The sequence below is a fragment of the Dermacentor andersoni genome, chromosome 1, assembly GCF_023375885.2.
Source record: "Dermacentor andersoni chromosome 1, qqDerAnde1_hic_scaffold, whole genome shotgun sequence".
NCBI lineage: Eukaryota > Metazoa > Arthropoda > Arachnida > Ixodida > Ixodidae > Dermacentor > Dermacentor andersoni.
The window spans coordinates 158665236-158680913 of record NC_092814.1 but is presented as its reverse complement, the minus strand read 5'-3'; positions in this window follow the sequence as shown (position 1 = coordinate 158680913).

Genomic DNA, 15678 nt, shown 5'->3' with positions numbered 1-15678 from the left:
ACATCTGCCGCTACGCATGTACAGCAGAACAAGCGACTTTACATTATGCCCTCTTATTTTTAGGAATTTAAAATACAGCTTGAACAGGTGTAGCAGTTCAGCCTAAGCACACACTGAGTACGCATAATGCATTGCACTCAGCTCATTTTGTTCAGTTATTCTCCCTTGCGCTCTATACGGAACTTCACAGCGACGGCAGAAATGCGCATGGAGTGTCCGTATAACTGAATAAAGAGTGCAAATCTGCCTGCGCTTATGGGGATGTGAGCTGCTGCCACGACGACGCAGCATAAACTTGTGTCGCTGCCTGCCGGCAACTCCAGAATGCAGCGTTTAAGGGAGGGCAGTGGCATGTTCCAAGCATAGAGTTTCGTAGAAACTCTGGTTCCAGGAGCGAGCAACACGCGGCAGCCCTCCCTCAAACGCTGCTGTTTACACCTGCCGGCAGGCGGCGACACACCATGGAGCAAGCTGCTGTCGATTTAGGCACCAATGGCCTCCTTGAAGCCCTTGGATTCAGCGGGAGCAGTGGTAAAGTAAACATGTCCGCAATAGGCGATTGGATAAGAGGCGATGATTGGAGGATTGGTGGAAGAAAAGTAGGGAAACAACAAAAGGAGACGTACAAAAGCACAGTTCGCAATAGGGGATCAGAAAATTTGGGTGTGGTAGTCCATAGTGTTTTCTTTTTTTTTTATTGTTTAATCTAGGTAGGACATTAGGCAGTATAATAGCAAGAGTTTAATGGCGCAACCCACCGCCCTGTTTCAAGGGGGACGCTCATAACATCCATCCATCCATCCAGCTTACGAGGAAGCTTTAACCATAGAGTTAGTATACTAACTCTATGGCTTTAGCTCGGGCCCAACTCGGACGCGGCCTATTCAAATAGATGTAAAAGGCAAAAACGTTTTTCCGAGATAACTCCTGGACCGATTTTAATGAAATTTGTTGCATTTGAGAGAGAAAGTTAACTTCTAGTGACTGTTGGAAGCGGAATTTCGATTTAGGGCCTGAATTTTCTTAGAAAGGTTATCAAAAATTTGGAGGTTTGAAGAAAATAGAAGCACGAAGTTTACGATTAAATTGCTCTGCATTAAGAACAGATATCGCGGTTCTGTAAACGGTGTCCGTTAGATCGTTGAAAGTGGACAAATTCAATATGTCAATTCATACCTTACATGAATTTGTTATGTTGTTTACAAGGGTTCTGCAAAAGCTGTGTTTCCATATTACTCACTTTTTTAATATTCCTCTAAAATATAAATTTCGTCCACTTTATATGTACTATTAGATGCAATTCACAGAATTGTGTTATATTTTTTTGTTGCTGAGTTAGAGTTGTTAACTTGATAATTCCGTTTTCTGAAAATTTTCGATTTTTGCCAATATTTAATAAAAAAATTGATGACTTAAATCAAAAATTCGAAACCAACACTCACTAGATTTTACGTTTTTCTTTTAAAGCAAGAAACCTCGTCAAATTTGGTGCAGTGGTTGCTGAAAAACGAATTATCCTTTTACATGTATTTACATGTATTTTACATGTAGACTATAGACCTTTTCATCGGGCGAGGAGGAAAGGGCCCGTGGCGAGCCTTTCCTCCTCTCTGGTTTGTGCGATCCAGCGCGGCGCTGCTGTCGCATGTTGCGGAACGATTTCGAGATGATCGCACTTTGTGAAACTTACGCAATGTCCGTTCATATAAGGTCGCCAGGGAAGCCTTTCGGTGTATCGGTAACTACAGTACGCGGAAATATCTCTTAAGGGAGCAAACATGCAACGCGCATTATCAGCTAGCCGCGCTGTGTGTATGTGTTGTGAACTTTGTTGCATATATTGGTTTTAATTCAACGAACAGAACCGACCTCTCTGTATTACCAGCATGAAATGGTAAATCTGCTCACTATCTGATCGCTTGGCGTAGGGACTAAAACAAGAGCACATGCTCGTGTACGGCCAACCTATAAGGCAACCACGAAACAGACACTATCAAATATTTGTGGTACACCTGTGTCGTTCTCACGCATTTCAAGTCTAGTAGGCTTGAAATCACTATATGTCTACGCTAGCCTCCTGCATGAGGCCGATGGCGCTGCTCAATTGACAAAGCGATCACTGCGGTTGGTGGACCAGCATGATACATATGAATAAGCTATGTGCTTCAGTATTGCCTTTTTGCCCTGTAAAGCCATAATATCTGAGTTGGATCGCATAAAATATTGCGATGGCTATTTTGAGGACAAAATTTCCGTAATACGTGTGAGTGCGTCGTCGAGAACGGAACGAACACAACCGAAAAAAAAAAAATTCGGTTATCATACTGTTTCTCGAAAAAGAAAGAGAACGGGCTAACGCCGCAGTACGACCTCGCATAGTCACGCCGCACGTTTATAGATATATAAACGCTGATGCCGCATGCTTGGACTATGCGCTATATAAAACAAACATCTGTAATCCAGCACATACCACTGCTTAGGATACTCGCGCAGTTCGTAAACGGTCGCTTTGTTAGACAAGTATAGTTCACACTCTAAGGAATGCTGTTATTACTAACCAAAACTATTTTATTCATAGGTGGAAACCTCGTCTACCGAACCAAGTAGTCACGCAATGTAACCTGCAGCGAACAGTTTGAACACTTGTCAAAGTATAACAGCACAGCTTAATTCTATCGTAGTAGAACGGTACCCACGCTGTTACGATCATCGCGTATGTTTCAATGTTAAACCGCTGCTTAGAACTAGAGGATAATACTGCAATAAGGTCACATTAGTGAATGGAACTTTCAGAAATACACAGTTGATCTCCGAGGCTGATTGTAGGCTCTAACACGCGCGCACACATCGCGCTGCGTGCTCCGTCCGCCTCAACGCCAGCAGAAAGTCCGGTCATACCAACTTATACCACTTCAGCACGTCTCACAGTACCGTTTTCCACGTAGAAGACGCCCTGTCATACTAAACAGACCGCACGAGCGCGAAAACAAACGCCAGAAACTACCGCCGAGCGTACGTCATGCAAAACGGAGCGCTCGGCCAAGCCAGTGTTGGGGACTCGGTGCTGACGCCCGTTATTGCAAATGGGTCGCAAGCCCCAAGGGTAGCGTTGGCCTGGCGGCCTGGGGCACTGGAAGCATCCGAAGGTCCCGGCAAAGCAAGAGTAGACTGGTAACAGAACAACTTGTTTATTCTAACATCGCAAAAGAGCGGCCGGTCAGGTCGACCGAAGTGGAGAGACGGGAGAGCACGTAACTCAACAGAAGAAATCGGAGCCTCTCTCTTGGCGTCCGGGGGCAGCTGCTCTTATACTCTCGGCGTCGCGGGCCAGAAGGAAGGTCACGGGATGAGCCCACGCGACGGCGGAGCATGAGCCCACGCGACGGCGGAGCACGGTCGAGCTGAGAGACATGTTGAGACGAGTGTAGTGACGCATCGCCAACCCGCCGACGGACAGACCTCCTGGCTCCTCACTTGGGGAGCTCCGCTCCCCGGCTGCCGCGCTTTGACAAGCGTGGGCACACACACACACACGCACACACGAAGACACGTGGCACTAAAACACGCCTGGACACGCCTGGGCACGCTTGGCGGGGAGGCGTTGCGGCGGCGTCGAACGGGCCAAAATGTCCGCCGCTTTGAACGAAGCCCCGGCGCCCGTTGCATCCGCGCCGGCATTACCGCGCGTTGTAGGCGAAACGTAACAGACCGCCCCGCCGGGGGAAGGAGATCCCGATGGTCAGGGGACTGCATCCGCTGTCCGGAGGGATGTCGCTCGATGATGCTCATAACCGAAGTCGGGCGTCCTTTGGCGTTTCTTGAGCGCAGCGCACAGAGAAGGCCTCGTTCTCACGTTCAGGTGCACACAGGACACTGCAAAGTGACTTCGGGAGAGTTGACATTTTTGTTCTCGTTTCCGGCAAGCGTTAGAACTACGCCGAAAGTCAACCGCTCAGTCAGCAAGCACGGCACAACCCTCACTAAGCCCTGCCAGGCTCTTTCCCCTTTTATACTGCTGCCTAGTTCCTTACAGTAGTTTAGCAGCACTCAGAACGCGTCCACAAATCGGAAAATTGCACTAGAAAGCACATCATCACTTTGAAACACTACACAAAAGCAATAGGTTAAAAATCCTGCCTCAGGAAGAAAAACATCCGTAACAAGCAATTTTGAGGCTGATTCCCACGTTAGGGGCTTCGACTTAAGCCATCGGCGTTACCGTTGAGACTCCCCTTTTTGTAACGCACCTCAAAGGAATATTGTTGCAAAGCGAGGCTCCAGCGCAGGAGGCGGCCATTTTTGGGAGAGATGGTCTGCAGCCATTGGAGAGGGCAGTGATCCGTCTCAATGATAAACCTCGAGCCAGCTAGGTAACATGACAATTTCTGAACGGCCCACACGATACACGCACACTCTTTCTCGGTGGTGCTATACGCCTGCTCACGACTCGTCAGCTTACGACTAGCATACAGGACGGGGTGTTCTACTTCTCCATTTTCCCGTTGGCACAGTACAACGCCCATGCCTCGCTCACTAGCATCACACTGAACAACGAACCCTTTTGTGTAGTCGGGCGATCGTAGCACAGGCTGGCTGGTTAGGGCGCTCTTTAGGGCGCTAAAAGCTCTTTCCTTTGTCTCGTCCCAGACGACTGTTTGCGGCTCTGTCTTTCTTAGAGCATCCGTTAGGGGAGCCGCGATATCAGAGTACCTGGGGATGTACCTCTGATAGTAGCCGGCGACACCTAAGAACGACCGAATATCGGTCTTCGTGCGCGGTTGCGGGAAGTCTCGCACAGCGGCCACCTTTATTTCAGAGGGGCGGCGACGACCCCGACCAATCACGTGTCCGAGGTAGACAACTTCGGCCTGTGCTAACTGGCACTTGGGAGCCTTGACTGTCAAGCCCGCATCGCGCAGGCGGGTTAGCACTGCCCGCAAGTGCGCCATATGCTCAGGCCAGGATGCGGAGAATATCGCTACGTCGTCTAGATACGGTAAAGCGAATTCTTGCTGTACCCGCAACACTTTATCCATGAGGCTTGAAAAGCAGTATGGCGCGTTCTTCAAACCAAAACTCTAAACTTTAGGACGGAATGTCCCCATTGGTGAAATGAACGCCGCATACCTACTAGCCTCTTCTGTAAGTGGAACCTGCCAATAACCCCTGACAAGATCTAGGGTGGAAATAAACTGAGCGCTACTCACTCTCTCAAGGCGCTCCTCGATGTTAGGGATCGGATAAATTTGATCCTTAGTGATGGAATTAAGCCTGCGGTAGTCGACGCAAGGACGAGGTTCCTTGCCCGGTACCTCAACTAAAATCAAAGGGGAGGTATAATCACTCTCACCCGCCTCAATAACACCGAGCTGTAGCATTTTCTTTACCTCAGCCTCCATAATATCGCTCTGGCGGGGTGACACCCGGTACGCCTTGGATCGTACTGGCTCTGGGGAGGTAAGTTCTATGTCATGAGTAAGGACAGAAGTCCTACCAGGCCTCTCAGAGAACAGACCTTGAAACTCTTGTAAGAGCTGGTGTAGTTCGGTTTTCTGCTCAGGCGACAGCGATGCTTTACTTATTAAGTCACTAATGACTTGATCGGTGTCTTTCCTGTTCGTCACTGAGCCTAGTCCCGGAAGCTCGACCGGAAGCTCTTCGGGAACGTTTACCATCATGCACACCACTGCTTCCCGTTGCTTATAGGGTTTGAGCAGATTACAGTGGTAAACTTGCTGTGCTTTCCGCTTTCCTGGCAGACTCACCACGTAGTTAACGTCCGACAGTTTTTGAACAATCCGTGCTGGGCCCTCCCACTGCACGTCGAGTTTGTTCTTTAGCGATGTGCGCAATATCATGACCTCATCGCCCACCTCAAAACGACGGGCCCTGGCTGTCCGATCATAATAAACCTTGGCCCTCTGCTGGGCCTTTGCCATTGCTTCACCTGACAACTCCTGTGCCCTTCTTAAGCGTTCGAGGAGCTTAAGCACGTACTCTACCACGACTGGGTCGTCGCCCCTGCCTTCCCATGAATCTCGAAGCATGCGAAGCGGAGATCGTAGCGAGCGACCGTACACCAGCTCAGCTGGCGAAAACCCCGTAGCCGCATGCGGCGCGGTCCTTAATGCAAACATCACTCCAGGCAGACACAGCTCCCAGTCAGTTTGATGTTCAAAACACAATGCTCTCAACACGCGCTTCATGACGGAGTGGAGCTTCTCAACGGAATTCGACTGGGGGTGGTGCACTGAGCTGTGTAACAGCCTTACCCCGCACCTTTCGAGAAAGGCTGTCGTCAAAGCGCTAGTAAACACTGTACCCTGATCTGACTGGATTTCTGCAGGAAAACCAACTCGCGCAAATATGGACAGTAGTGCATTGACTATCTCAACTGAGCTGAGTTCTTTAAGCGGCACTGCTTCAGGGAACTTTGTCGCTGGGCAGATCACAGTCAAAATGTGTCGGTACCCCGTGGCTGTTACCGGCATAGGTCCCACTGTATCAATAACGAGCCGTCTAAAAGGCTCCGTAATGATAGGTACCAACTTCAACGGCGCCCTCGATTTGTCCCCTGGCTTGCCCACCCGCTGACAGGTGTCGCATGTCTTCACAAAGTGGTCTGCGTCCCGAAAACACCCTGGCCAATAGTACTCTTGCAAGAGACGGTCCTTAGTTTTCTTAACTCCTAGGTGTCCGGACCACGAACCCCCATGCGATAAGCGCAACAGATCCTGACGATAGCATTGAGGCACGATCAGCTGATCGAACTCCACTCCCCTGCGGTCTAGATACTTCCGGTACAGGACCCCACCTCTTTCCACAAAGCGAGCATTTTTCTTGGCGATACCTTCCTTGACAATGCAGCGTATGTTTTCTAGGCTGCCATCCTTCTTTTGCTCGGCTATCAAAGCCGACCGGCTGACTTTTAGCAACCTGTTAAGTCCGTCTGACGTAGGCGCGATGAGCAAATCTGGAGACAGCTCTTCTAACTTTCCCGTGTCGTGATTTTCCTCTCCAGTATCTGGTGCCTTTAACGCTACAGGCTCAATTTTATTCAGTTCGGGCGTGCTCTGAATACCAGCTTGCTGCGCCTCTGACCCTTTCTCATCGTTCAACAACGTCGGCCCCGCAACTACCGCCTTTGCAGCGAGCTCCCGAACCTTCGATCTGGTTAAGGCCTGAACGCTAGCCTCACCAAACAAAAGCCCCTTCTCGCGCAGGAGGTGATCGGACCTGTTCGAAAATAGGTACGGGTACTGGGGGGGCAGCATAGATGACACTGCGGCCTCCGTCTCAAGTGCTCCGAAAGGTCCTTCAATAAGCACTTTTGCTACCGGCAGACACACGCTATGAGCTTCCACTGCTTGCTTGATCCATGCGCACTCGCCCGTGAACATATCGGGTTCTACGTAAGAGGGGTGAACTACATCCATTGTAGCTGCGGAATCGCGAAGCACTCGGCACTCTTTCCCGTTCACGAGGAGGTCTCGCATGTAAGGCTCGAGAAGCTTCATGTTCTCGTCAGTGCTGCATAAAGACAAAAACACGACTTTTGTTTTTGTTTCTGGACACTGCGCCGAAAAGTGACCCGGCTTCTGGCACGTATAACAAACGCGCGCTTGCCTCGTCTCGAACCGCTTTCTGCGTTCGGCTTCGGTTGCCGCCGTCTCCTTACGTTCGGTCGGACTGCTTTCACTCGCATCCGAACTACGTGTGTCCCCCTTTGCTCTCATGGGCGTGAACTTTGGCCTCTCAAACTTGGAGCCAAATTCACCCTTTTGACCGTCCTTAGCTCCACGAGCCCGACGCGTCACAAACTCCTCGGCTAGCTCAGCGGCTCGAGCCACCGTACTAACGTCTGGCCTATCCAAGACCCAGTACCGCACGTTCTCAGGTAACCGACTATAAAACTGTTCTAGCCCGAAACACTGCCGAACTTTCTCGTGGTCACCAAACGCTTTCTCTTCTTTGAGCCACTCCTGCATGTTTGACATAAGCCTGTAGGCAAACTCTGTATATGACTCACTTTTGCCTTTCTCATTTTCCCGAAACTTCCGACGGAACGCCTCCGCTGACAGCCTGTACTTTTTTAGCAGACTCGATTTCACTTTGTCGAAATCCTCTGCCTCCTCTCTCTCCAAGCGAGCGACTACGTCGGCCGCCTCGCCGGGTAGCAAAGTGAGCAAGCGCTGTGGCCACGTTTCCCGAGAGAACCCCTGCTTCTCGCACGTTCGCTCAAAGTTAACCAGGAACAAACCAATGTCCTCTCCAAGCTTAAACGGCCGCATCAGGTCAGTCATTTTGAACAATACTCGTTCTCCTGCACCGTGTGCCTGACTTCCATTACGAGCGCGTTCCATCTCTAACTCGAGACGCTTCATTTCCAAAGCGTGTTGACGGTCGCGCTCTTCTTTTTCTTTCTCTTTTTGCTCTTTAAGTTCGCGCTCCTGTCTTTTTGCCGTCTCCCTCTCCTCAATGGTCTCAAGGCATTCCGACAGCTCGTCATCCTCAGCTTCTAACTCAAGAATAGCCCTTAGCAGTTCTGGTTTTCTGAGTTTGTCTGAGACATCCAGACCCAACTCTCTTGCAAGCTCCAGCAATTTCGGTTTGCGCAACGACTTCAAATCCATGGCTGCTCTGAATGCTGCTTTCTCTACTGCCTACTATTGTCTTGCCGCAAACTAACCCGGCAGCAACGACAACCACAATTACCAGCTCTGTTTCTGACACTAACAAAAGCCTGGCAAAACTCAGAAGAAGAAAGTCCCGCACTCACCAAACCTCGCAGCCAAGAATTCAGCGCAGTCGTTCCGCTGCAGGCAACCAGTCATCACACAGGGCTCGTTGCACTGCTCCCGGATGGTCGTTGTGCTGCTCAGCATACATTCAACCGCATCTCTTCGCTGCTGGCCTCCGTTGTCGCGATCTCACCGCTGGCAACCAGCTGTTGGGGACTCGGTGCTGACGCCCGTTATTGCAAATGGGTCGCAAGCCCCAAGGGTAGCGTTGGCCTGGCGGCCTGGGGCACTGGAAGCATCCGAAGGTCCCGGCAAAGCAAGAGTAGACTGGTAACAGAACAACTTGTTTATTCTAACATCGCAAAAGAGCGGCCGGTCAGGTCGACCGAAGTGGAGAGACGGGAGAGCACGTAACTCAACAGAAGAAATCGGAGCCTCTCTCTTGGCGTCCGGGGGCAGCTATACTCTCGGCGTCGCGGGCCAGAAGGAAGGTCACGGGATGAGCCCACGCGACGGCGGAGCATGAGCCCACGCGACGGCGGAGCATGAGCCCACGCGACGGCGGAGCACGGTCGAGCTGAGAGACATGTTGAGACGAGTGTAGTGACGCATCGCCAACCCGCCGACGGACAGACCTCCTGGCTCCTCACTTGGGGAGCTCCGCTCCCCGGCTGCCGCGCTTTGACAAGCGTGGGCACACACACACACACGCACACACGAAGACACGTGGCACTGAAACACGCCTGGACACGCTTGGCGGGGAGGCGTTGCGGCGGCGTCGAACGGGCCAAAATGTCCGCCGCTTTGAACGAAGCCCCGGCGTCCGTTGCATCCGCGCCGGCATTACCGCGCGTTGTAGGCGAAACGTAACACCAGCATGCCCATATGCCACTGCGTAGCAGTATGGTGGCGCTCATGAAAACCATAGGCAATATATAGGCGGACCCAAGCTACAGTGCCTAGAATTCTAGACACTGTACCCGAGCTAAAGCTTCCTCTTAGTTTTTTTTTTTTTTTGTCACGTGCGCAGCTCAATGACGCACGCAGCGAGATGGCTGCGTCGTGACGTGTGTGTCGCGCACTAGGCACGCAACTCTGGAGCACCCGTGGTTTCAGTGAAGCGGGCTCGTCTTGCACCCCCGAGGCCCGGGTTCGATTCCCACCCAGACTAAAATGTACGAAATGTTATTTTAACGCGACAGCGTTAAAAGCTCGTGTCGCAGAAATGCCGGCGTCAGCGGCGTTGGCCGTGAGCGATAAATCCCAGAAGGCACTGGGATTCGAACCAGGGTCTCCGGAGTGAGAGACGGAGACGATACCACTCAGCCACGAACTCGTTCCTTCAAAACGGGACAAAATCGCCTCTAGTGAATGCGGTGTTGCCTTAGAAACGTGCCGTAGAAAGTTATACTGCGGTGTATATCGGTGATTATGTAACTGACCATGTATATGACCATGTAACTTAAAGAAGTCGCCGTTTCACGAGTAGCGAAGTACGTTTCCGCTACATTTCTTCTGCGCTCTGCGCACACGCAGAGCCATCTTGCGGCAAACACAGAAGACACACTCCTCGCAATGTACGGCGCTGCCCCGACACGTGGCGCGCCACTCGCCCCATGATCGCGTCCGCGTTCATGGCGCGTCGGGGCCCGGCTATCTGTGCCGATCGCGACGTTTGGCTGGCGTAGCGCGTTTGAGTAGGCGGTGCGAACGGGGTTAGGGTGGCTAGCACACCCTAACGGGGTCGATAACGCTATCGCGTTCCACTCTTGAAGGCGAAGCTTAAGCGTCCTCCAATTTTTTAAAGCCATTAATTTACTTTGTTTGCAGTAATGCCCCTTAGAAATGTGACGTTAATTCGAGCAATTTTTTGTCACAGCGCACCACAATAACATAGCAGAATGAAAGCCGGCACTGCGGCCGCAGTCAGTCACCGCACGTCATAAAACGAAGGAAATGATTTTCTTCTTAAGACGTAAATACACGTCATATGTAGTTAGGAACACAATTCGAGCGGTCTGATCGCAAACAGCAGCGCGCGAAGAATCTATGAACGACCCCGCCGAGCATTAAGAGTAGCCAGCAGTTTCCAAAGGTGCGACCCTGGTGCGGCCAAATCCACTTCGACATCAGCGCCGGCACAGTATTTTTCGTCGTCGGGCGCCTAACTGCAATGCATAGATTTTCATGTAGTAATGGTAACTCTATAGATGCTGCAAAGCATGCGCTGCCCCGGCCGCTCGTCCCACTCAACCGTTATTCTAGTACACTCTACGAATATACTCTCAGTCCACTAAAGACGTGGCACAGCATACGCACCGGTTTGGAGCATGCATTTGATTTTGACATAGCGATGGAGTTCATGTCGATCCCAGCATCTATTCTCGCTTGCTGGTTGTGTGGCCATTCAAAGAATGTTTCATGGTTTCACCCGATTAACGTTCCTTCGCTCTCTAGAACAGAGCATGTGGCTTAGAACCCCAAATTAGTAATTTTCTATTCTCCTGTGCATATTGCAATTTCTTTTAGTTGGACTTCACCTTTGACTTTTGCCATTTTTCTTATTTTTTGTTTAACTGTACTGTACAGGGATTCACTAGTGTCATTTATCTTGTTTAATGCTTCTTATGTGTTACTTTATAATGTATATCCTTTATATTAATTTTCAAAGGCCACAAGTGCCAACTCTATTTAGTCTTTAACAAATTGAAGACTATTCTTTAAAAAACTTTATACACTTCCATTTCTAACTTGGTTACACCTCTCAAACATTGAAATAGTGTCCTACAAAAGTAGATAAATGTGTTTAAATCTTCAAAATGCGCGGTAAAAATTCCTATTAATCAATTAATCGATGAAAATCTCTGCATTGAAAGCGACTAATCGATTAAAGGCTAAAATGATGAACGCTTAATCGTTAAACGAGTAAAAAAATTAATCGACCATCCCTATTTCGCTTTGATCGCAGATGTTCTAAAACAATTTAAATAGCCAAAATGCTCCGGTTTCGGCAGGTTTGGGAAGCGTTGGTTTGGGTTTTGTGTTGTCCGCGCGAAGCGCCAAGCCGAGACAAGACAAGTAGTAACAAAGAATTGACAGAAGGGTTGAAATCTGGGCCAGTTGGTACATACTTGAACGAAAAAACCAGTCAAAAACACAAAGGACAAGAGGAGAGGTTCACACCACAACGACTGGACTGTCAACTGAGGTTTATTAGAATCGGTGTAGTCCCAGCAAGGCCAGCAGAGCATGCGCAACTGCATCATCGCTAATCACATAGCATGAAAAAACAAGAAACGCTTCTATCGTGACCGACCTAGAAATTCAAATTCTTTTTCAAGCAAGCGCACCGAGGTTGTACTAACGCAGTCATCACCTAATAAACTGATGTAGTACGCTTCCAAGATTTCTCGCTCTTCTTTGCCCTTGCCCCTACCAAGAATCGTCACATTGCTGAACAAAGGGTAACAACCACACTCATTGCAATGGCGAGGCAAGTTTGCACCGTTATCTGACCCCAGGGAGGAGTGGTGCTCACGCAGGCGGTCATTAATACATCGACCGGTTTGGCCTATGTGCTGCTTCTTTTTTGTAATACAGTGTATTAACTTGTATAGGTGAGGGACGCCGGTTCGAGGCGATAAGACGCGCGACGGAACGGCTCCGTTGAAATCACCTGAAACACCAGAAATATCAACAGCATTGGTGCCATTTTCGGCACAAAGCAACGCGTAGTGGACCGGCACCTCAGGATGCAATTTGGGGTGAGTTGAATGGTTTTTCGAAGCTCTACGGCTGCTCCTCCGAAGACTACGTGTAAAGGAGTCGCTAACCCTAACCGCCGGAGCCTCGCCAGCGGCTGGGCACGTCGACGCCTGAAGCGTCATGGACGAAGAGGCAGCCATGGAACCGCACGATCAAAACGGTGAGGAAGAATTTATTACTATTCCAACCGTGATACGCCACGCCAAGCCCAAGATCGTCATTCTGCGGCTGGGGACTAAAATCAACTTAAGAGAAGCCATGCCCTACCATGTGAGCGCTGCCATCACGGCAGCAGCTGGACTTACCACAACCGAATCTCGGGACGTCACTACCCAAGTTAGACAGCTGCAGAACCTTGTAGTTGCGGAAAGCCGGCGGGAATCTGCGACGCAGAAGCTCGCCGCACTCAAGACGTTGCAGTTCGGAGGGGAACACCACGAAATAACAGCATACGTGGCGCATGAGCCGGACAACGCAAGGGGTGTAGTTAAAGGGCTCCCACTTGACGTCCCGGACGACGAACTGACAAAAGTCATAACTCTTGAAGATCGGGAACTTCTAGCAGCGAGAACACTGGGCCGATCAACAGCTATACTCATCACTGTCAAGGGACCAGAGCTACCCAAGAGAGCCCTTCTTGGAAGATCAGTCACCAAAATACAACCATTCCGTCCGAAGGCGGTCCAGTGTACAACATGCTTCACCATTGGGCATCGAGCCGACGTCTGCCCCAACGCGCGGAATTTTGTGCGGTGTGAACAATGCGGGCTTCAATTCCCACCGGACCAAAGACCGGACAGAACACTGCACGAGTGCGAAATGAAGTGCGTGAACTGTGGCGGGCCTCATGGGGCAAGAGATCCCGATTGTCCAAAGAAACAACAAGCAGACCGCATGGCCAGATTGGCGACCGAAAAACGCAAGCAACACACATCAAGGAAAGAAAACACGAGCAATCGACACCCGAAAGCATACCGCAATAAGCCACCACCTAAAAATGACACCAACTACCCACCGCTGAAGACACAGAATCGCTTCGACTGCCTAAGAGAACCATCACCTGAGAACGTCCTGAGGCGCTCCGAAAACTACGGCAGCCTACCTGACCTCAGTAGGCGACAACCACACAAGGGCACTACACCACCAACGAACAACGCCAAGAACAAGGCAAACAAGAAACCTCAACAAGGCAGTGCAGAAGTCAAAGGAGCATGGACGTCACGGGCAGAGGTAAGTCCGCCAGCTCCCACTTCTCAGAGCCGTACTGACGACAAAAACAAAACTAATCCTCCCCACAACCCCACTCAGTCACATGCAAGACAAGAATCATGGTCAGGAAAGCTGCATACAAGAACACAGCGAAACGCAACCCACGAAACAACCAATGACAGCACGCTTGCCTACATTCTCAATGAGATAGCAGAAATTCGAAAAGAACAAGTAGATTTCAAAAAAGAAGATGCAGAACGCGACAGAATAGTTGCGGAAATGCAAAAACAACTCGTTGCTATTACACAACAACTTGCCGCGCTAACGCAAAGCGTGGAAACTTTACAACGAACCTTTAGAAAACGACTTCCCGCCAGGGAGGAAGCGCACCCCTATAAACAAGGTCATTCTAGCAATTATGGAGATTAATGACAGCAAACGTAACTCACTACACGAAATGGCTGTTACTGTATGGCAATGGAATTGTAGAGGAATACGCCGTAAAAAGAACTCTCTAATACAATACCTCACACACACTGCGCATAAGCCGGACGTAAATTGACCGTTGAATTTAATTTGATGTTATTCACAGAAACGTGGTTAAGAGTTGAAGAACAACCCCCATTCTTTCAAAACTATGCTTATCAAGGTGCTGTTAGGTCGCATGGAAGGGGCGGTGGCGTAGCCGCGTACATCAAACGACCTATGTCTCATGAAGTTTTGCGTGATTTTTCGGTCGTTAACAATGATGTTGAGTGCCTTACCATACATGTGGAAAACAATGTAGCTGCCGTTATCTATAGGCCACCCGCAGGTAACAAAACAAATTTCTTCGAGTTCCTAGACAATCTACTGCGACACCTTACTTGTACTGGTCTGTCTTTCGTGATAATGGGTGACGTCAACATAGATATGCTATCGCATGATGCCCCTTCAAGACAACTGACAGAATTAGTCACATCTTACGCATGCGTAAACACTATCGTCGAAGCAACAAGAGTGACACCCAATATTGCAACTTTGCTTGATGTATGTATTACGAACATACACCCACCGAATTGTGCTGCTGGATTGCTGACGCTAGGAATTAGTGATCACCTTCCAGTTTTTTGTCTTATCCCCTCTTTGTGTGGTAAACGTAGTCATGTACCAAAGAAGATCATCCGCAGGATAAATGATCAGTCATTGAAACTCTTTTACGTTCTGGTTGCTACCGTTGATTGGGCATGCGTATTAAAAGAAGACGACCCTAGTAAGGCGTACAATATTTTTCTTGATAAACTTATTGCATGCTACAATCAAGCATTTCCAACGGAACTGAGTAGGCCAAGATGTAAAAGAATACGGAAGCCCTGGATTAACAACTCCTTATTAAAGAAAATAACAAAAAAGAACCGTTTGTTCCATATGTTTTTAAAAACGCGAGGAGAAGATGCCCTAATCACTTTCAAACAGTATAGAAATAAACTGAGCAGTGAAATTAAAAATGCTAAGGTAGAATATTATGAACAGGTTTTTGCCAAAATAGGTAAGGATCCTAGGAAAATATGGAATGAAGTAAAAAATCTAACTGGGAAGAAAGAACAATGTACCGTACTAAAAATAGTCACACCTACAGGCACACTAACCGGTCTTGAAGCGGCCACCGCCCTTAACGCCTATTTTGCCACGAGCGCAGTGTACGAGCAGGAAAATGATGAAGAGCATAACTTGGTTGATAACAGCGTTACGATAGTGAACTCTATGGTTCTCGCACCAGTAACTCCTCACGAAATCAACAAACTTATCAATGGGATTAGAAATGATGTTGCTTCTGGTTCTGATGAAATTAAAGCAATGCCAATTAAACATGTGTCTGAAATCCTATCCCCCATCCTAGCAGACATAATAAATAAAATGTTTGAGACTGGAATCTTCCCTGACTCGCTCAGGATAGCCCGCATCTGTCCTATTCACAAGGGTG